General features: G+C 33.3%; 2 protein-coding genes across 4 annotated transcripts in view; both read left to right on the top strand.

The window, feature by feature from the left end:
- The window catches only part of LOC130891699 (neurocalcin homolog), a 240,146-nt gene that overhangs the window by 10,592 nt on the left and 206,313 nt on the right, over positions 1 to 23,241 (top strand). The window lies entirely within an intron of this gene.
- LOC130891700 (neuronal calcium sensor 2) overlaps positions 1 to 23,241 on the top strand; it is a 163,650-nt gene that overhangs the window by 10,539 nt on the left and 129,870 nt on the right. Inside the window, exon 1 of one of the 3 annotated variants that reach the window (XM_057796591.1) lies at positions 10,754 to 11,131. The exons of 1 other annotated variant lie outside the window; for it this stretch is intronic. The gene's annotated coding sequence lies outside the window, so the exon portion shown is untranslated. Of the gene's footprint in view, positions 1 to 10,753; positions 11,136 to 23,241 lie in introns of those variants that run through there. One more of the 3 variants, XM_057796590.1, reaches the window with a different exon arrangement.

Below are 23,241 nucleotides of genomic sequence, written 5' to 3'. Positions count from 1 at the left end.
GCTCAAGATAAAATTTAGAGCACACCTCTAAAACATTTAATATCTGGATAACGGTGAGGATTAGGTATAGGAAAGTATACATGAATTTGCCTAATTTTTTACCCCTGAATGCATTAAAATAGAAAAAACCGGGTGGTTCTATTAAAAAAAAAATAAAGAAATTTGACATCTATGAAGTTAAACTTTGAACATTTTTCATACACACCCTGTATAAAATGAAAATTTTTTCAACGTAGATTTATATACGTCTGACCTTGCTAAAAGCTAACGAACACAAAACATTTTCTTCATCTTCAAGGGTATCCTCGTAAAAAATAACTTATAAGCGTCTGCAACGTCAATTTTTTTACAAAAAAACTTAAAAAGTATGCATTATTTGAAAAAAGTTTTTAGACAAAAGTAAACAAAAATTTTATGTAGATTTAAAAAGTGTATTAACATACAGGTTGTTTCATTTAAAATAACAAAATTACCGGAAGTCGAATATCTTTGAACATATTTTAGTTAAAAAGATCGTATCCGAAAACTCAAACGTAGAAATTTTCATAATTTGATTATAAGTGTTTTGCCATATACAGATATTTTTAACTCATCGTGGGACACCCTGTATAGCGAAAGTGAACAAGAAAACCTCGTAATATTACGTACATCCTTTTTACCGTATAAAGTTTGGACAGTCTTACGTCTGGAATACTTTATGAAATAAATTGGATAATATTGTCCGTGATTCACGCTTCACAATAACATTTTTCACATATTTTTTGGGGCTAGTCATAAGCATTATAAATTTATATTTTTACTAATTCTACTAATTTGAGTTAATAGCAAGCTCATTTAGATATACTGTAAACAAATCGGATTCCACTAAATAAACTGAACAATTTACTTCATTAGTAGTAATATAAACATACCCACATCTCATAAATATTTTTGTATACGTGTTTGGTATGTCATTAATAACATACAACGACTACTGGTAAATTATGTGATATTTTTTTTGGGAAAGAAACACCAAAAGGTACATCTGGTAATCCTAACGAAAGAAAAAATAAATATCGGTTTTTTCGATTCGTTAAAAGTGCTTTTCTATAAGTTACGGGATCAATAAAGTCGAATTGATTTGTTGGCTCTGCATACTTATTCACATATATTATATAGCAAATAATACTTTAAATTATATTGTTGAAAATATTCAAACTCATAAATTTATTAAATAATCATTTAAAAAGAAAGCCTCTATATTCAAAGTATAGCCCATCGTATTCTATGGTTTTGTGGCGATCACGCCATATACACATTTCTCCGAACAACTTCCTCGATAAAACAATAATTATTCGATTCCTGGAATTCCAAAGTACCTTTCTTTATAATCCCATTAACATCCTAGTAGAATGTAATGAATTTAATCCTCTTTAATATACCTGGTAAACGTAAAAAATTAAAATACTAACAGAAATCCAGGCAGCAGCTTCCAGAGATTCGGCACGCGCGACTTAATTTAGTTTTCCGTTTTGTATATGATTTTGTGTACATTGTTTTGTTTGGTATTTATAGTAAGTTTAAGAAGTTATGAAACTTTTTTATTGTGCTACCTCATCACCATCCTCGACCTTAAGACAAGGACCCATAGTTTTAACCTAACGTTCAGCAGGCTATTTGAGACTTTGGTAAAACCATTCTTTGAGCTTAAGGTACGGTACCTTACCTAACCTCTACAAAAATTACAAAATTTTCATTTTATATATTGATTTTTCGTGAAAATAATGCGTCAATCATCATGACTTTCCACACAGATAAATATTGATGAGATCTATCTAACAAAGTTATCCATCGATATCTGTCAGTCTTCCGTGAATAATGGCCACTTCCAGTATCTCCGGAAATAAATGTTTCCGCATAAAATAGAAATGATAAATCGATTTCTCGTAATATCAATAGTCTATATATAGAGTTTCATGATGATCCTTGTGGTGTGGCTTATCATGCCGCTTTTGGAGTGCATGGATTAGCTTTCCATCTTCTATCGATGTATAGCATTTTTACATCTCCTTTGGATTCGAATTTTTTCTAGCTTAAGTCTATACCAGCGGTGGTAACCTTGATTTTGGGAGCCGCTAACTCCAAAAAAGCTTCCAAGGATAGCCCAATATGGACCATAAAATAATAAAAAAAACGTAAATTTGAATTTGCCACATAATCTGAAATAACGTGTTATTTTTGTGATTTAGGGGAGGGTGGCCTAATCTGGATCAATTTTATAATGTTTACGATATAAAAGCAAGGAAGAAGTGTCGATAAAAATTGAGTAGTAGAAAAGAAACTCACTAAGTGTATCTTCAAAACCATTTATTAATTTTAAATACTATTTATAATAGTAAAAACCAAATTTTGTCATTGTTCCAATATAGAAAACTGGTTCCCTTATTTGAACCGCTAGCTTCCTAAATTGGACCGTTAGCTTTCTTAACGACAATTACAACAGTACAACCTTTTAATTGCAGCACTAACTCCAGCACACCCAGTTTGATTCCAAGTGCGACATTTTATACATTGTACCATATCTTCTTTTTTGTTTTCTTCACACAATGCACAAAACCATGAACTACTATTTTCTGTTTTATGTTTCGGCATTTTGTTAAAGTTTGGTGAACTTATTTTTTCAAAGTTTTTAAGTTCATTCTGTCTAACTGTGATTTGTAAAGGCTGCTTGTTATTTTCACTGCTTTCTGAGCTATTGGAGTTTTACGAGAAGACGAGGGACCATCTGGAATTTGCTTTTTTTTTTGTTCGCTGTGATATTTCTTCAAGAACTCTCCTAAATCGTTTATTCTTGTTGTCACTTCTATCTTCATTATTATTACTTCTAGAAGTTTTAACAGAGGTTTCATATTGCAAAATATCAGCTGGTGCAAATTGGTCATCTGTGAATACCGGTCTAATTTCGGAACTACAGAAGGCACTTGAAGAAACGTTTCTTGAGCTTGTGTAAAATAAGTCTGCAAAGGACCAAAAAATGCTATATCCAAAGGCTGCAAACGGTGGGTGGTAAGGTCAGGCAGTTGAAGTAAAACGATTCCATTTTTTCTAGCAAACTAACAAGCCTGCAAATTTTTGCTGTGTGTTGTATGGCCATCAAGCAGTAGGAGGACTTTATTATGTGTATTTCAGTTGAGGTTTTTGGAAATGCATCAGCCATTCAACAAAGAGATCTGACTCAATATATCCTGTGTCTGAAATTGTAACAATACTGGCGGGAGGTGTTCCAATTTTCAGATCAGGATGAATTTTTTTTCTCTTAATAATTATTATTTGTGGAATATATACACTGGCAGCACTAACTGCACATACTAATAGCCCCTCTACACTCTCGCGAGAATCTCCACGAGATTCTCAGCGAGAACGTAGTGAGAACTTTTTTAGGGTACACACTCTCACTTCAGTTCTCTGCTCGATAACGATGGACGCTGAAGTGACTGCGGCAAGTTTATTGTTATGCGCATTTGCATATTATAATTATGCGTATATTAAAGAGGAAAGAATGATTAAAAAGAAGATGGTGGATGACAACAATTCAAGGTAACGAAGTTTTTTTGTTTTTTAATTCGTCAAGAAATACTTCCATCAATGCACGATTCCACGAGTCATAATTTTTTAGTTTATTTTTGTAGTCTTTAAAATTTGTATTCCATAAAACCGGTTCCTCTTGAAAATATTCTTAAAACTTCAATTCAAGTTCGTTTATCCAAGTTACGCTCACATTGATGTCTTGCGGCACACAACACAATCATTCAAATCGGCAACTCGCTCGTTACTGAGAAACAAGCGAGTGTGGAGTCAATAAACCTTCTCGCATGTTCTCGCGCTCCTTTCTCGCGCTGTTCTCCATATTTGCCGGAGAATAGCGCGAGAAAAATACGCGAATCGGTTCCACATTCGCATTTCTCACATGTTTCTGCGTTCTCGCGAGATTCTCGCGAGAGTGTGGAGGGGCCTTAAGAGTATTGACGCCACGTTCACCACTTGTTAGACTTCCTACCTGTTCTCCATATTTGCCGGAGAATAGCGCGAGAACTTGAGAAAAATACGCGAATCGGTTCCACATTCGCATTTCTCACATGTTTCTGCGTTCTCGCGAGATTCTCGCGAGAGTGTGGAGGGCCTTAAGAGTATTGACGCCACGATCACCACTTGTTAGACTTCCTACCTGGTGCTTCCCTTTACGAGCAACTATTTTTGGGAATCTTTTTTGTATAGAGGTAAAACCAAATTCGTCTACGTTATATATAGTGTCGGCTGTAAATTTATGTTTATCGACAATTCGTTCAGAAAGATAGAAAAAATGGGTTTTTCTCTATTAAAGCCTATGGCTCTCGCTATTATATCTCGTTTCAAAAATGCATAAGGCATAAGGGTAAGGCATATTTTTCTGCAACATCGAAAGCTAGTTTTCTGATATCCTTAATTGTAAAACCAAAATAGCATTCTTCAAGGGGGAGGAAGTGCTCAGAAATAATTCTTTCCATATATGTAGAAAATACCGATGGTCTACCAAATGCTTTAACATTATTGCGAATGGAGTTTTCTTATCAGCATGCCTCTTGATAGTCCCTTTGGAACCCCATACACTCGACTACATCAATTCAAACCGTAATCACCATTTTTGTACGCGGCAAGTGATATCATCTGGTATCTCAGAAGAATAGCAGGGATTCAGAAAGAACATGTCGGCTGTAGATGCTAGTTTTGTGATCCGCCAAATTACAGAAAAGGCTATAGAGTTCAATAAGACAGCCTATTCGTGCTTCATCGATATCATCGAAGCATTTGATGGGGTACGATTAAGGGATGTAACAACTCTACTCAAGAGAAAGAAGATTCTTTCCAATAGGATAAAAGTAATCGAAGACTTAGATACCGATAATTACACATATGTCAGAATAGATAATAAACTCAGCATTATAATGGATGAGATTATAAACGAGGTAAAGCAAGCTGGAAGAGGATACCGAATGGGAAACAAGGAAATAAAAATAGTATGTTATGCTGATGACGCAGTGATCATCACAAACGAAGATAACTTACAAAGGCTACTGTATAGGTTTGAACTAATAGAGAAAACTTTTAATATGCAAATATGCCTAAAGAAAATCAAATCTTTTACTGTATCCAGAGAACCGAGAAGATGTAAATTCGCGATATATGATCAGAGTGTACAACAAGTGATGTCATTCAAATATCTAGGAGCGAACATAAAAAGGCGTCATTAATATCAGGGTACCTGAGAGATGTAATTTGGCGAAATAAATATATGACTACCGGGAGCAAAGTCAGAATATACAAGACCTGTGTGAGACCAGTAATGACATACGCGATAGAGACCAGAACAGAGAACACCATAACTAAGCGGTTTTTAAGTTCTACTGAAATGCGAACGCTGAGATCAATAGCGGAACACACATTATTTGACCACAAGAGAAATGATGAAATAAGGGATATATGTGACATCCAGGATGTAGTCAGATGGGCGAGAAATCGGCGAAGGGAATGGAGAGACCACGTGGACAGAATGTAAAGTGACCGGTTGGAAAGATTGCAAAGGAAGAAAACTCGAATACATCCCGACCACCAGAACTACCACGTACAAGTTGGTATGAAAGCTGGTCTTCATCATCCCAGCTGTTGCTAGGCAACCATTGATGCAATCTCAGAACTAACTACCCTAACTTACGATGATGAAGAAGAAGAAATGATGATGATATGATAAGACCCGTAATTACTTACGTTTGGACGTACTAACGGCTTTCCCTCTCATCAATATAACAAAGTTTCTTCGAAATCGAACAAATAACATTTCTTTCAATGTAACCATGAGACGTTTCTTCAGAAACACGATTGCATTAACCTCGTCTGCATCTACGAGTATGTATAACAAGTTGCCTATCTAAAAGCATACAGATTTTATTAATCTTTGAATACTACAGCGGTCCAAATTACGTTATGTTCCAAATTAAGCTACTTCCTCCTACTTATTCTAGCTTAGCTCTAAATTTAGATTTAACAAATTTAGGAGCTAATGTGATTCACATGGGTGCTCCGAATAATTGTCTCATGGCACACTCTATTGTTTTTGATTATATTCTTTTCGAAACATTGTTCCAGAATATAATTGTTTATTAGCCATTTCTCTTAAATTCTTTCGGGACATCAATAGCGAAAGGATTCAGAATTAAAACGAACATTTAGTAGAACACATAACATCTTATCCAGATTTGCGTGTTAGTTTCTCAATATTGTTGAATAACTGAGATCTTAGCTGTTCTGTATGGTGCGGGGTTTTTAATCATAACTGGAAGAATGAATTTTATTTTTATTGTAAATTTGGGCTCAACAATAATGATAGCCTTCTACTCCTAGTAACATAATGTACTATTTTGTAGAGTTGTGTTATTGAAACATGTTTTCCACTTGTTAGGGCTACACTAGCGGCTAACGTTAATGCCCATTAGCGCGATAACTAATAATAATAATACAAACGGCGTTAATATTACTTCAATTCAGTTCAATTAATCAATTCAAGCAAAATCATTATCGAATGAAGAAAAAAAGGAAACAGAGGAAAAGAATAAGGTAATAATTCCATTATTCGTCGCCAAGCATAACTTTGCATTAGGTACACGATTCTTGAAACACTCGAGAAATGCAAAATTACTTTCTCGTTACTCCACTCCATGACAGTAGTATGTATTTCAAAGACAAACACGTGCGATCTCGTCGCGCTCACGACACACACTGACAATACGTAGTGTGGCCGCTTCATAGCATTAATTCTCGCGTTAATATTTTTGAGCTAACGCTAAACGACAATGTTAATGCCGTTGTTTAATTATATCGTTAAGTCGTGGCTACACCTACGGCTAACGTCCTTTATCGCGATAATTAATGGCATTTCTCGTTAGTGTGGCCCCAGCATAAAGGTAATAACTTTTTGTTGCTTCAATAAAATTGGTTGGTTCATAGATAATCCTCCAACATCAAAAAAAAATTGTTATTGAAGTATATGTCTGAAAAATTAATGTTTTTATGAAAGCTGTTGTTTTCTAATTTTCTCTTATAACTGCACTCTCATTTTTACCTAAGAAAGTAGCTCATATCACACATGTACTAAAAAATAACAAAACATACATGTATTGAAATGCTTCTTTTTCTTATGTTATATATGGTCTCGAACGATAGAGGTAATACGCGAATACAATATGAATCTGGCTGGGTGCCGAAAGGCAAAAGGCCAAATTTAAGTAGACTGAAGAAGTATACATGATGATTTTTTGAGGTTATATTAGTGTTTACAATAAAAATTGAAAGTTTGTTGTGATTTGTGTTCAAATACATACTAGTGTTTGCAAGATAATTCGTTAAATTATATTAAGTGTTATTACTATTACTGGGTATTGTATAAAATAGTTGAATGAAAATTTATTCTCCATAGTGAAGAAAAACATTCTTCATGACTGGGTTGATTTTACTAACAGGTAAATTAAAAGTTTAAAAAAAAATATTTCATAATCATTCTTTTCATTTTTTTCATCTCTAATATGACAAAATAAAAAATATTTCGTATGATTTTTTGACTTTTCAGCACACGTGTTTATATACTTTTAAACAAATGTGTCGAAATACTTTTCAATACATTTGTGACATTGTTTAATTGTCTTTCTTATTTAAGAAATATGTTTTTTGAAGAATTTTTTACGTGGTCGTAGGAAAAATAGTGTACACAAATTGTTGGAAAGTATATTTCACGAAATGTATCACTTTCCAAACTCGTTATGTAATATACTATTTTAATTCTAGTTTTTTATCTATATTTTTAAGATATTCTGGTCTATTAGAAATACACTAAGTTACGTGATATATTTTTTCGGAACTCTTACAAATACACTCTTTGGGTAACGAGTCTGCTTCCAATGTTACTTCGTCGCAGTCGGTTCGACGCATCGGCTTAATTTAAATACCAAATTAGTGATTAGGAAAATGAACATGGTTAACACAGAACAAATCGTATTTAAATATATTCTTGTGGAAAATGCGAATGGTCCGCACGAAATAATTGATTCTGAATTGGAAATAAACAATGGTAGTTTGAGGGTTAATTCATTTTTGTATGTGGGAAATTCGTTCTGTGTTTGTTTTTCGCCGATATTAATTGTAAATTTATAATTCATTCAAGGAAAATAATTATCCTGAAAAAATTATAATTAATATATTCATGTAAAGGATAAACAGATTCTATAATCAATTAAGGAACAAAACAGAAACTAAACATCATAACAATTTCCTTATAATAATATGTATTTTCCCAACAGCTATCGAATTATTTCAATGAATATGATATTAAATCATAACGGACCTAATACACATTATCGAAATATTTCATTAAACTAGAATCTAAAAGGGCCACTGTCAAAGAAGCATTGTATATCAATTACCTTTTAACGATTTAGACACTGTTTACATAGAACAAACATTCCAGTATTTAGAAAATAGATTAAAAGCTCATCAATACGATGAGAAAACGCAATAACAAACCATGGAATATCATAAATACATACATTCAATTACAAAAATTTACATTACATTAAATTTTTTTGAACGGAATCAAATACAGCAAAATAAAAGTATGTTTAAAAATGATTCATAAACATAGAAAGAAGAAAGCTATCAATGATAAAAAACGACCTAAACAATTAATTATTTAATTTGATTGATTTCTACATTTCTTTGGATTGCAACATTTGAGGAAAATTGATTTTTTGTGGTTGATACAGATTTTCATTTTGATAAATTGAGTCCTATATAAAATGTGTCATTTAAATATGACTGTTTTGTCATTTTGACAGCGATAAAAAAGGTGCATCGTTTTTTATTACCGATAAAAACGTCTGTTTCTGATTAGCAAATGTTCATTTAAATAATTTAATTGTATCAATATAGATAATTATTGTTGTTGTTCATTTATATATTCTGTCGTTAATTTATCTTGCCAAAAAACACTCGAACTTCTCGTTTGAGGATAAATTTCTTCTCAACTCAAAATTTTTCCATCAGTAATTTTGCTCAAAAAACATTTGACAAAATCACTGGACCTTCGGTCTCACGATTTTGTCATTTTGTGATTGGAAAAATCATTTCGTTGCAAAAATAAATTTATCTGATAAAAAAAGTTCTTGTGTTTTTACTTTTCATGAAAATAGACGTCAATTTTCACTTGTTTTTTGAAAATCAAGACGATTTATCAAGAAAAAAGAAATTCATTAGGCTATGGTTAATACACCGATTTTGGACGGCCAGTATAAAAGCGGCCGATATTTTATTGGTAGCAGGCTACTTGCACATACACTTGATTTTTACTTGTCAAACAATCAATTGCTTTGTTTTAGTGGGGTCGCCAGAGATCCTACCCGCTACTTGGTGTATTTTTGGTCATCAGATATTCTGAGGGCTAATAGGGATTGTATATATGTGTATAATTGTAAACAAGATATTGTGACGAATAAAACAGGAAACTATATACCAAATGTATTTTTTTTGCTTATTTTCCAACTCAAAATCGTTTTTCAGAGCGCAGCAAACTTCTATCCACTAACGAAATAAGGACATAATTATCAACAGTATAAACACAAGAGCTTTTTGTAACGAAATAATTGTGCCAATCAGTAATTTAACGAGAAAATCAGACATCGCGAGAACGTAGATCTAGGGATTTTGTCAAATGTCAGTTTTTCGAGCAAAATTACTGATGGAAAAATTTGAGTTAAAAAGAAATTTTTGCTTTAAAAGAGAAGCTCGAATGTTTTTTGGCAAGATGAATTAACTCCTATATAAAATGTGTCATTTAAATGACTTTGTCATTTTGACAGCGATCTACATTTAGTATGCTTACATCACTCTAATGTCTGCCCTGTCTTTTTGGGAAAGTTCCAACTCAATAAATACCAAAAAATATAGAAAAAGCAATCCCGTAATCAACCAAAAAATTTATGGAGAATTTTTTACTCTACAATTATTGTTACAGCAGTTTTTCTGGAATTCCTCATAGTTTTCGAGTTTCCCGTTTCAAAATTTTTTGTGTTTCAACTCCTGAAATTTGGAAAATCCGTGTCCGTATTTTTGTTACGAGTTGCTAGGCTTATTCAGTATCCCAAAACCTTCCAGAATCTTGAAAATAAAAACCGATTTTAGCTTACAATCGCCTAATTTGTCTGTATTAATTAGTGACATTCATTTTCTCATGAGTAATTTTATTCTTATACTAAGAATTTTTTTTGATTGTTTCTAAAAAATTTATTTAAGTTTTTAAATTATAATATATGAAAATAGAAAATAAAATTTCAATAAAGTTTCATTTTGTTTCAAGACTACTTTCTCTGCCATGGAAAATTCTTAGATTCAAATGTTTAATAAAATCGTTAACTAATAGAAAATTGTTTATTAATGGGGGTCATCAATAAACGATTTTAAAGTACATTAAATACATATCATAAATACCGTTCGGTATTTATTTTCACGACATCTTATATATCGTTAATTTAATGAATTTAAGATGCAAATTGATTATAAATAACTGATATAATTTGTATCGAAAAAAAGTCTGCATAAAAAGAAATTTAGTAGGTAATATTAAGTAAGCAGGCCTGTGCATACCACAGCAGGAAAGAGTATTGTCAGCAACACGCGAACCGAACGAGAAAATGTAGTAGGCGCGCGCGCGTCGTACCTCGCCTGCCTGCCAATATTGATCTTCGCTTGTTCGGCGCTCTCGGCCGCCTCAGGACCAGTCAAAGGACAGCGTCAGCAGAGTAGCCAACTACGATAGACAACAACAAAACACACTAAACGCGAACATTTTCCGCAATGCTGCTAAAGAGGAGCGCGTAATTTTTTTCGCTTCCCAGATTTTACGATTTGTTCGTTAGTGCGTGCCGGTTAGATTTTGGTATTGTTTGTAGTTTGGCGAAGTGACCCTTGCGAATTTTTTTTTGAAAATACATTAGTGCAACAGTTGAACCGGGTCAGGAGCTTCGCGCTGTGGCAGGATTGTTTGTGGTTTATAGTTGTCGAGGATTTTCGAGCTGTAGGTAATTTTCTTGTTGTTTTGGTTGTTGGCATTTGTATTCATTTTTTTATCGATTTATTTATTGGTATAAACTTTTATGTTTTTGTTTTATTTAATACGAATGAAAAATTACAAACAAAAATAGATATACAAATTTGTTATTTAAAATATTGCTATCGAAAGACGTAAGTTGCGTTTTTATTTATTTATTTTTGAAAAATTGTATAGATCTAATAAATATTTAATAAAATTTATTATAAATCATTGTTCAAATACGTAAAGTAATAAATCATAGTCGCGCAGAACCTTTTTCAACAATTTTGAAGCCACTAAAATATTCCAGAAATTTAGCATTTGACAACCATGAGCGTAGTTGATTGTAAGTATAGAAATAATATTTTATGCCTGAAAAATTGCTTTTAGTTCATATTAACAAAATTTGATATCAAATATAACCACTTATCAGGATTTTCTATTTAGTCACTTGATATCCTTTATCGATAACGATTACATAATATATAGAATATTGAGATATAATGACAGTTGTCAATTGATAATATTGAATAATATTGACAATTCGATGGAATGATATTAGTCAATCGCCATGTACAAATTAAATAAAAATGCATTATTTTGTATACTTCCTTTTTCCGTTAAGATATCAATTTAAAAATTTGAGACCTCGTAGTTATCATTATTCCAGATGTACAATGTGGTCCATATGTATGGAATAAATTCAATTTTAGCGTTATTAACTACTATGTGAAAAAAATTTGAAACAGGTCGATTTTGTTTCTTAAATTGACAATTTACAGTATGCAAATATTATCCCCCTCCAGCACCCCTCTAAATTATAAACAACCCCTCGAAAATTTTAAATGAAAAAGGGGGCACCTGGTTAAAAAGGGATTCTAGTCCTTTGTCCAGCAATAAGTTTTTTTTTTAAATTTGGTTGAATCATAATTGAGAAAATTAAAAAGGTTTTATTATAAAAATAATTCTACATTCAAATGCTCCCCTTCAATATACTCCAATCCCTTCGCTACACATCTTTCCATACGTTTCTTCAATTGATCAAAGCAGTGCTGGAAGTCTTTTTTTGGTGAGTGCCTTTAGGAGCTCTCCCGTTTTTTCCTTTAACACTTCCTTTAACTCAAATCGGGTCCCTTTCAAAGCAGATCTTTTTCTAACCTTTCCAGTAAATCTGAGCAGACACGTTGACGCGAGAGATTTTGGTCAGGAGTCATATTTTTTAGCACCAACTTCTCATAGAATTTCCTCATGTGTAATTCCTTGTGTAAAATTTTCTAACCGTTTCTTTATCGGCGTTTACAGCCTAGGCAATTATCTGGATGCTCATTCGACGATCTGCACGCACAGTTTGGTTGATTTTTCCGCAGTTAAAACAGTCACAGGGCAACCTGGGCGCTGGTCATCTTCAGTGCTATCTCGGCCTTCACTAAAGCGCTTATACCACTCAAAAACACGCGCACGAGATAGAGAATAGTCCCCACAGGCCTCTTGCAACAATTTATAGCACTCAGTTTGGTACCGTAGAGCTTGAATTGGAAATACAAAGAAAAAACGAATATATTACAAATAAATTACAGGAAGGAAAACTATCCTATTTACTCTACTGCAGTATACTTACAGTATACGTCTTGATTATCACAACAGGTGATCGAAATGACCTCGAAAGACATATAGGCATGTTTGAAAGTGAAAAAGTTACATAACAAAGCATTTCTGTAGAAACATTCCCAAGTTTATTCCGTTTTATTTCCATCATGTCATCCCTTGTCGTTGGGGATATTATGTACACTCTATTATTAATGTGACCCTAGAAGAAATCCGGAAAGAAGGTTGTAAAAAATTTGAAAAAAAATTTAGTATGTTATGGCCAGAGCATGTTCGTTAGAAAATTCATCTTCCAGCATGATAACGATCCCAAGCATTTCTCGAAGCTGTGCTAAGAATATCTGAAAAATTGGAAGGCAATGAATTACTGAAAGTAATGATTTGGCCGTCATATTCGCCCAACCTCAACCCGATTGAGTTGTGAGATAAATTCAGGTTATTTTTTAATCTTAAGAAATATTTAGATAGTTATACAATAAACGATGATGATTGATTACAAGCTTCTAAGTTATGGAAGCTTCATCATTTGTTCCAAATTTCAAAGAAAAGTATTAATGGACCACCTGGGCGTTAAAATCTCGGAACTTTCAGAGACGGGATAAAACTAAATGATTTTTGTGGAAATGTGTTATACAAAAATAAAAATCTCTACTTATTTAGAAATTGTGCATTTGGTTAGGAAATTGTGAAACAGAATACACTTTAATTTTGTTTGGGATAGCGAAATAAAGGAAACTATGAATATTTAAATTAAATAATAATATGAAATATTCGCTTTAAAAATTAATAGTTCTACTTCAGTTTAGATCAAACCACGGACGATAATGTACTGTTGGTAGTTATAGTCGGAAAAAGGTAGTGGAAAAGAGAAAATAGTATCCATAAAGTTAACGCAAAGAGACTTACATGTGGACAGTTTCACATATTATTTGATCTTCTTATAATCCACGAAGAAAGGTTCTTTTTATACTTTAGAATGAGTTTGTCTTCATTTCATGAACTCTGCTCTTATGTCAAAGAAGGTATACAGAGACAAAGAACTAATTTAATAATGCTATGACCGAAATTGTATATATTGTAATACAAAAGGTACATTTAATTATCGATTGTCCAGGGCAACTTTTGACGGTTTAGCGAACAATAATTTCATACTGCCATACACCTCGATCCCGATTTTTTAGCTTCCTGGTTTTCAAATAAATTTCCTACGTTGAGGCATGGTTTCAAATTTGAAGATACATTGATTTGCGAGATGCTTGATATACCAATTATAGGCACAGTTGGTGCAAATACAAGCGCAAATCTAGTGAGAGATTATTTCTCTGCAGGTAGTGTACCGTAGCACTATGACAAGGTATAGATATTGTTCTTCCAATGTCAATTGCCGATTATGAAAACCCTTGCCGACAATTTTGTTTGATCTACCATAAGCGTAGACACCTCATTTCATAAATTTATTATTTTTATAAATTCTTTCAGAAATTAGTATACCTTATGCGAGAACGTATTCGTTAAAAATCAATCGAATCATTATAAATTGGACGGCATTATACGCCGTTATTTAGACCGATGCACTTAATTGTAGTCATACTTTGAACTTCATTGAACTGAAAATCATTATTCTACCTCGTTAACTTGCTACAACCGAATGTTAAATTATAAAATGTGAATAGACGAGTAAAATGTACTTGTACGCCTGTAAGGGCGTTTGGTTTAAACAGGGTACCTACGTGAACTGAAGTCTTTTTGTACCCCATTCGTTTTATTCTCTGGAAAACGAAGTTTCAAAGCAAAAACCATAAAGAAAAAAAATTCTTTGCAAATAAAACGAAAGAAAAAGAACAATTCAATTACAAAGTATCTTTAGAAATAATCATGGTAGTCAGAATCGTGTGATGTTACGTTCGCCCATATTTACTCTATAGGGTTAAATATGCAATAGTACATAGATAGTCTGAGAAGAGTATGACCGTGTTCTTTGTACAGCTTATCAATATAATAAATTTTACTTTGGACCTTTAATAACAGTAAGCAATTCTTTATTTGTTGGGCCTTTTTTACAGGGCTAAAAAAATTTATAAATTAAATAAATCTCACCAAGCACCGCCTCTGCTTATCGCAGACTATCTGGCAGGAATATTTCGAAAAAATTGTGTACATACGCCTTCCGACAGTTTCGGCCAGCAGAAAAACATTTATGTTTACAATTCGATGTTTTCATTGGTAAACAGTGGAGATGAGTCTACGTGGACTGACGGTTTGTTAGATGTTTAACTAATTTTATACGGGGAGTAAACATTATTTTTCATTTCTCAATTTGGTATGAGTGCCGTGCGTATTTATGAAATATTGATTGTTCCTCGCATAACTATCTTCTGCAATTGATATTGGAAGAACTATACCAAAATCGACAAATATATATTTTCTTGCCAAAATTTGACAAAATTTACGTTAAAAGTTGCTCCAAAAGGTTTTTACAGATTTTCTACACACTCTATATTGTAATATAATGAATATTTCTTTAGAATACGATAATTATTTTATTCTCAACCTAAAACGGTTTGACAATGAAATGTGCAAGTATAATAATATAATAATAAATAAATCTTTGCCTACCTTTTAACAGTATTATCAAGTACATTAAAGTTTTTCTAGTACTGTTTACTTATTTTCCCTCGATGTTTCTATTAGAATACTTTATATTCCAAAGTGAGGGCTGTGTTTTAATTTTATTTATAAAGACCTCAGTATCAAACGTTTTTTACTTTCAATATCTCTTCGGAAACTTGTCGTAGACTGAAGGAACGTGGTCAAAACGTGACTGTTGATCGCTGCATTTTGAGCACTAACATGACTATCCACATAAAAAACTGTGAAGATCATTTTTTTCGCGGCGCGGCGTCCCAAAAAACGCTTTTCAAAGCGTTTTTTAAATCAGTCGCGGTCGTTGGTCGCAAGCGGGGCCACCTCCATAACAATCAATGTGATACATCGCAACGACCAGGGCGCGAGCAAGGCATTAAACTAATGGTATTCCACCACATCAACATATAAGTAAATATAACATATAGAATCGTTTAAATAAAAAGGAATGTTGGAGAAATGTTATTTTTATCTATTTTTTTTTGTTTAAACGATGCAAATTTTGATTGTACAATATAATATTAGAAGTTAGAATTTAAAGTATCAAAAACAAAATCCCATTGTAAATTCATTCATTCCTCTAAAGGTCCGAGATCAAAACCCTCGGGAGCCACGCTGTATGTATCATGGATATCAGTAATACCTTTCAACTTAGAATGACCCATATAAAGATATGAATCTTTTTCATTTCTGTGCGACATAAATGTCTTCTGCCTTAGGCTTCCAACTTACTCAGCTTGCTGGTAAATCCGCCACTGTCTTTTTTTATAAATAGGAATAAATAACAATTCTTCCTGTTTCTTTCTTCAAGTCTACTTTGACCGAAGAAAATACTAACCATTATAATTGGAAACTAATAATTTACATATCACAAAATTGGAGTAAGGGATAAAGCTGAATATGTGTCACTCAATTTATATATCCAATGTACTTGAGTTAACTCTTCAGTGTTTTTAACTTCATTAGTTTTTGTGAAAAGGGAATTTAGTAAGTGCCAGTCATATGAATTTTTCATACAAAGGTTCTTCATATTAAGATGATTATATTCATGGTCTTTGTAGAACGATTTCTGCGTCAAGGAATTAAATTGAATTAACTCCTCACTCGGTGTTTTAAATCGTAGTAGTATATATAGAAGTATAGAAGTACAGGGCTCTATCCAAAGTTCTTATTCCGTGTAGTAGGCGCCTGTTTTATCTTCGACATCCTTGCCTCCTATCCTGCTTCAAGGTTGTAGCTCCATCTTTTTCTGGGTCGGCCGGTACTCCTTCGGTCCAATGGGGATTTATCGCGCGCTATCTTGACCATTCTGTTGTTATCCATATGACTTATGTGCTGATTCCATTCTTTCTTTCTTGATAGAACCTATTTGTTGACATCATCTGTTTTGCAAAATCTTCTGATGTCCCACTTCTTTCCTGTCCAGTAGAGTTTTTCCGGCTATGTAGGTCATTATGGGTCTTACCGTGACCTTGTATATTCTCGATTTAGCTTCTATTCCGATATGTTTATTTCGCTATATGGTTTCGTTCGAACATGCTGCTATTCTTTAGGTTTTAGTGTTTGCTCTCTTACTTCGTTCTCTACGTCTCCAAATCCTGAAATTTCGATTCCTAGGTATTTGAATTTCATTACTTGGTGAATTATTTGGTCGTCTACGACTAACTTACTTCTTATCGGAGTTTTGGATGTGGTCATACACTTTATTTTAAAATAATATTATCATATTATTTTACTATCTAGCATCTTGTTTATTATAATCTTAGGCATAGTTGAAGCTAATGAGTTTTCCATGTTTCTTCTTTCTTCCACACATATCAAGAATTTGAAAAAGGTGTATTCCTTCGTAAGTTGCCACTTGCTGTATATGCACTTGAACGCTATATATGTGCGCTTGAAAGTATTCGTGACCAGTTAGTAATTGCGTTAAAAGAATTTACCTGACCATGCTTTCGAGTATTCCTTGGTATGATTCTATTTTTTTGTCCATTCATCTTTTCCTCCCTCCATTTTTCAGCTTTCTTACCATTATTATTATATTATTTATTATTATATTTACCAACAATAATCGCCTTCTTTTTTGGGTTTTCCTTGTTCTTTGAGTGTTCTTTCTTCTATTAGCTTCCTTTAAAATTGTTCGATAGGCGTTCATAACTGATACTATCCTTTTTTGAATTATAACCAGTATAATTCTATGCTGTTGCTTTTTCGGTATCTTTTCCCATGTGATCATTTCGAACAGTATTATGGAGTTTACAGTGTCGAATATTTTTCTTGTCGATTATTTCGGTTCTCTGATATTTGGCATTAACCGTGAGAGGTTCCAAATTTAGTGCCATTTATCACACGCGTGTTTGTTGCTTGGATTCTTATTTTCTTTATCTTTCTTCCGGTTGCGAGTATAACAAATTCGTTTCCTGTACAGCTTTTTCTAATGTTTCCAATATGTAATATTCTTTACGACTTTTTTTGGATGTTTTGGAAGGGATTCTTTGATTGATGTGGTTTTACCTATTATAACCTTTACGTTCAATTGCCTTTATTGTTTCTAAACTTCTATAACCAGGAGACGACATCAATCTATCGACAGATGAGGATTCTAACGAAAGTCTATCTCAGCTACAGAATTAAATATGGATAAAAGAGGATCTATATAAATGATAAAGTTGCCTCGGTCATTGATGAAGAATTGAAAGTAACAACCCTAAATACTGAAGAGCGAAGAGAAACTTCTACAAACAACACTATGGGAAGGTATTAATTTTACGAAAGGCTTTCATCTTGAAATTTTGGATCCTTTTTTACTTTATCGACTAGTCTATTGTAACCATAATGAAAATGAATTTTGAATATTAAATTTTCTAGTCCAACTGAAATAATATTTGGATTTGTCTAAAAATACAACCAATGACGATAACTGAATTACGTACTTGATCTTGTCACGCCCGTTTCTAAGGCAACCCTATCGACTAAATATGTACAATAAAGACGTGTGGTACACGTTTCTTCTATGTATCGTTGAAAATTCAATAAAAAATATTGGTATCGTGTCACTTTCTTTGAGAAAAATTTTTGTTGAAACAGGTTGTTTTACCTAGATATTGAATTGTGTTGGATAATTTTCTTTCCCCTAGCAGTTTTTAAATTTCTTTGACAATGTTGAGGGAGAAGTTGTTCATTATCAACCAAGTTAGAAAAATACGGAGCACCATGTTTCGAACTAGATCTTAATCGATTTGGTGCTTCTAAAATAAATTTCGTTGTCATCTCTCCACAAAATAGATGCTTTTTTAGGTCCAGAAAATTTGCAATAAGTTTAAAACAATACAGATAAAAAATTCATATAGTATACTATAAAGTATAGCATACTATACAAAGATTGTTATTTTAGTTTTGATATATGGCAACACTGTTGTGAATATGGCAAACCTAACATTACCGTCACAAACTTTGTCATTTTAATGGTGAATGTACTCAGAACATATGTTTACAGATACTTGAAACATGTAACGAAAGTCATCCAAAATCTGTGCCAGAAAACATCGATACTATACGTAAACTGATATTGTATCGTCATGTGACATACCGTAATATTGAGGCATATTCGGGCATTAGTTCCACTCGCATTTATTCAATATTGCATAAACATTTGACTGTCAAGAAGGTTTGTTCGCCTTGGATATCACATAAGTTGACAAAAACGCTCGCATCGATTGGTGTAAAGCAATGCTGAAAAAATTCAATAGCGTTGCTATAAAGACGTCATAGTCGACGAATCATGGACCTAACTATTGAGTGTAAGGCGTCTTTTATGCACGCGTTGTTTGTCGATGGTCGCGGGGCGACAAAAAACGCGTCGCGATAGGCGTTTTTGCAGAGTTGTATTGATATGTAAAGAAGTACCATGGAAAATCTGGACGTTAATTTTTTATTGACGCAATAAAAGAAAAAACATGTTTGTAGGATTCATCATCAGAAGATTACAAAAACAGGCAGTTGATAAGAGATGCGTGGAATGAAATTAGCGATATCATTATTTCGATATTATCATTGATTTCGATGTGTATCTACACATTAACACTATTATTATACTTGATAATTGATAACATTTCCCTTGGTTCAAACGCAAATCCCCGCACCAACTCCACATTTATAATAAAAGTGCTTTTTAGGTTTTCACATAGCTCATCAAATGAGCCTGTCGATATACGGTAATAATTGAAGAATTTCTCACTGTCTAGTCTTAATTCTGCATGAAGTGTATAATATGCACCTCTGAGAAGTCTTGCACTATTAATTGGATGCACATCCCAACGTCCCAAAACACACTGATCCATTTTTAATCACTGCCGTTGTGTGGGCCACTTGCAACAGCTGAAACTGATCAAATGTGACAGCGACACGTGGCAAGAAACGCTTGATTATTGTTTCAGAAAATAACGCCGCGTTTTTTGTCGCCCTTCGACCAGCGACAAAGAGGCAATAGGGTCTCTTAAGATGAGCCAAATCCAACAAAATTTGTTTGCGCACGAAGCAATTGATCGCCTGGTTTTTCAGAATAACAGGAGATGTCGCCACCGTTCGATTATAGTAACCTCGAACCGATATACCAGCATTTGTTTGCCAGAAGTATGCGAAAATATCAGGAAATTCAATCGCAGAAGACGAATCATTCTCCACGACGACAAAACGAGCTTTCACACATAAGTTTAAACAAAAACAGTTAAAAAGTCCTACATCCCAGATCAATAAAAGCTTTTCCAATAAGAACTTGACAACTTTTTTCAAAATAAAATGAAAACCATTTGAGATATTTTAAAAACTTTATTATTGGGTTAAAGTACATTCAAAACATTTATGAATGGAACTCGACTTCGCTCATATCGTCACGTTTGCTGCGGTTGATTCGTTGGACTTAATTTTCCACGACTCGGCCACACATTTCGGCCGAAACGGCTGCTATTTAGCATTTAATGTTGGCTTTGAGTTTTTCCAACGTTGTCGGCTTATTAGCATAGAGCAATGACTTGACGTAGCCCCAAAGAAAAAAATCTACGAGGCGTTAAATCGCACGAAGGAGGTGGCCAATCGACTGGTCCATTTCTTGAGATAACACGCTCACCAAACTTATTCTTCAATAAATAGATTGTAACGTGTCCTGTGTGGCTTATGGCGCCGTCCTGTTGAAACCACATGCTGTCCAAGTCCGTATATTCCAATTCCGGCCAAAAATAATCGATAATTATGGCGTTATAACGATCACCATCCACAGTAACGTGGCGACCATTATCGTCGACAAAAAAATATGGCCCTACAACGCCGCTGGCATGCAACCACACAAAACAGTTATCTTTTCTGGATAAAGTGGTTTTTAATTAAGCACATGGGGATTTTCACCCGCCCAATACCGCATATTTTGTTTATTGACAAACCCATTGAGCCAGAAATGAGCTTGGCGCATCTTTTTCAGAGCCCAATCGGAGAACGTACGTCGCTTCGAATGGTCCATCGGCTTCAATTCCATAAAGTGGTCTTGGCCAAGCCCAACTCTTGAGAACGCCGTGGAATTGACTGATTTGGATCATTTGCTACGGACGTTTCAACGGCAGCGATATTTTCGACACTTCGACCAACTCGTACTCTTACTGACACGGCAACATCACACAACGAATATATAGAATCAAACTTTTTCCCTAAACTTGTTACTGCCTGTCTGGTAAGTCAAGAATACAACCGAAAATCGGACTTGTTCGTTCGTGTACTTAACCATAATGAAAAGGTTATGTCTACTGAATAAACTGACAATGACAGTTCGATGTTGAGTGGAAAGGTGTGTTCACAAACTAATTTCAAAATTATCAAGTCCCTATTGGAAATCCCATTAGATTGCGAGGTCAACCTTATTCCAAAGAGGCGGTTGATGCGTCCAAAACACATGTTTTGGAGTTACATCAATCAGAGTGGATAAAATACTCAGATAATTGGTTTAAACGCATGCAAAAGTGTGTTGATGTCTTGATGGAGAATATGTTGAAAAACAGTAAAGCCATACCCAATCATAAATATTTGTTTTTATTTGTCTATTTCAACACTTAAGGTAGTAACCCTCATATTATATCGTACTCAACAATTTTTTTTCCACCACCAGTTTTTAAACGTTATTAATGATGTTGGTGGAGAAAAGTTGTTCATTATTAACCAAGTTAGAAAATTATATATCATAATTGTTTCGAACCAGATCTGAATTGATATGGTGCTTCCAAAAAAAACTTCGTTGTCATCTGCCGACAAAATAGATGCTTTTTTGGGTTCATATAGAGACTTTTCTCTCTTAAAAAATGCAACACGTTCAAAATAACATATGGCGTACTATAGTAGAATGAACCTATCCAAATATGAAAATGGCTAAAATAAAGCTGTAACATGATAATTTTACACTTACAGAACATAAAATTTATTAAAGGAATTACTTCACAGATTTTTTAACGTTTTGTATTGATTGTATTCGTATAACCTAACATACTGCGTGGAACAGCCAATTGGAATAAATAAATTTGAACTGTTGAAAAATAAAAAAAGTCTTTGTTAGGTCGCAAACTTTCCAGACGACTCTCGTATGCTAAAAGTTCAAAACATCAAAAAATGTGTATCAATGATTTTGATTATACATACATAATTAATAAATGTATGGAGATGGAACTTTTTTATATTGTATAGACTGTTTGAACTGAATGTGTAAGTATACATAATCCAAAAGACACTGATATTTAGTGTGTTTATTGACTTCTTTTATGCACTTCACTTTCTGAACACATTTTTGTAACTACCAGTTGCGCAATGATGTTTTAATGACTTCTGTATACTGTTTATTTAGAGTAGAATGTAAACGTTTTACAACATTTTCGAAAATCTACTTTTATGTTGGCCTAATATTTATGTTTTTCATTGAATGTATCAAAAATAGTAATTCAAATTTCAATTTATACTTACTTTATTTATTTACATTATTTTCTCAGATTTATAGCTAACGTTTATTTTCGAAATATTTGATTGAACTCGAACGTTTTTTCCAGAGACAACAATTTTATTTACTGATCTATTTCAGTACTGAAAGGATAGAAATTGACTAAATATATGACACAAATGAAGGATTTCTCCTTTCGAATTTTGCGATATATCAATAACGCTGCGGCGGCTTTAACGGCATTGATCCGATTATTTGTTGATTTTCCTTTTTCAACTCCTAAAATATTTCCTTCACTAAATCTGGATAAGTTATTCGAATGAAAAATACGTCTAAGTCTAACCTTATTTAAAAGTGCCAACCGCATTTTGATAAAGTAACGTAGGGTGAATAAGAAGATTTCAAAACAAAGAAATAAATCCTTATCTGGAATGTCAAAAAGGTCTTATACGTGCGTACGAAGGCTTTAACTACCTGAAATTTGCAGGGTACTTTATCAAATTATGCCATATAGGGTTACACTGAAGTGATTTATACGCCTGTTCCAGAAGTAACTTAATTTCCTCATATCGATCAATCAGTCTCTTAGGTCTAGTAAACAAAAAAAGCAAATCCATTTTAATTATTAAGATAGTTTCCTCCTAAAGTGCTATAATCAGTATTTTCAACTTTTCTATGTCCGTTTTGTAGGCTTCTGATTCATTTAACACTTTCTCTGTTAGTATTCGTCAATGTAAAAGGTTTTTTTGTAAACTATTGTCTATTTTTATGAATCAGTGAATAATAAAATAATAAAGCAGTCGAAAGTCATAGGCGTATCACTTTTAGTAAAACTGTTTAATTTTTTTAGAAGGTATAAAGGTTCAAACTGTTATTTTCAAAC

Source organism: Diorhabda carinulata, chromosome 3, assembly GCF_026250575.1.
Source record: "Diorhabda carinulata isolate Delta chromosome 3, icDioCari1.1, whole genome shotgun sequence".
Classification (NCBI taxonomy): domain Eukaryota; kingdom Metazoa; phylum Arthropoda; class Insecta; order Coleoptera; family Chrysomelidae; genus Diorhabda; species Diorhabda carinulata.
Note: the sequence above shows the minus strand (reverse complement) of the source record. Positions and strands in the feature narration are given on the sequence as shown.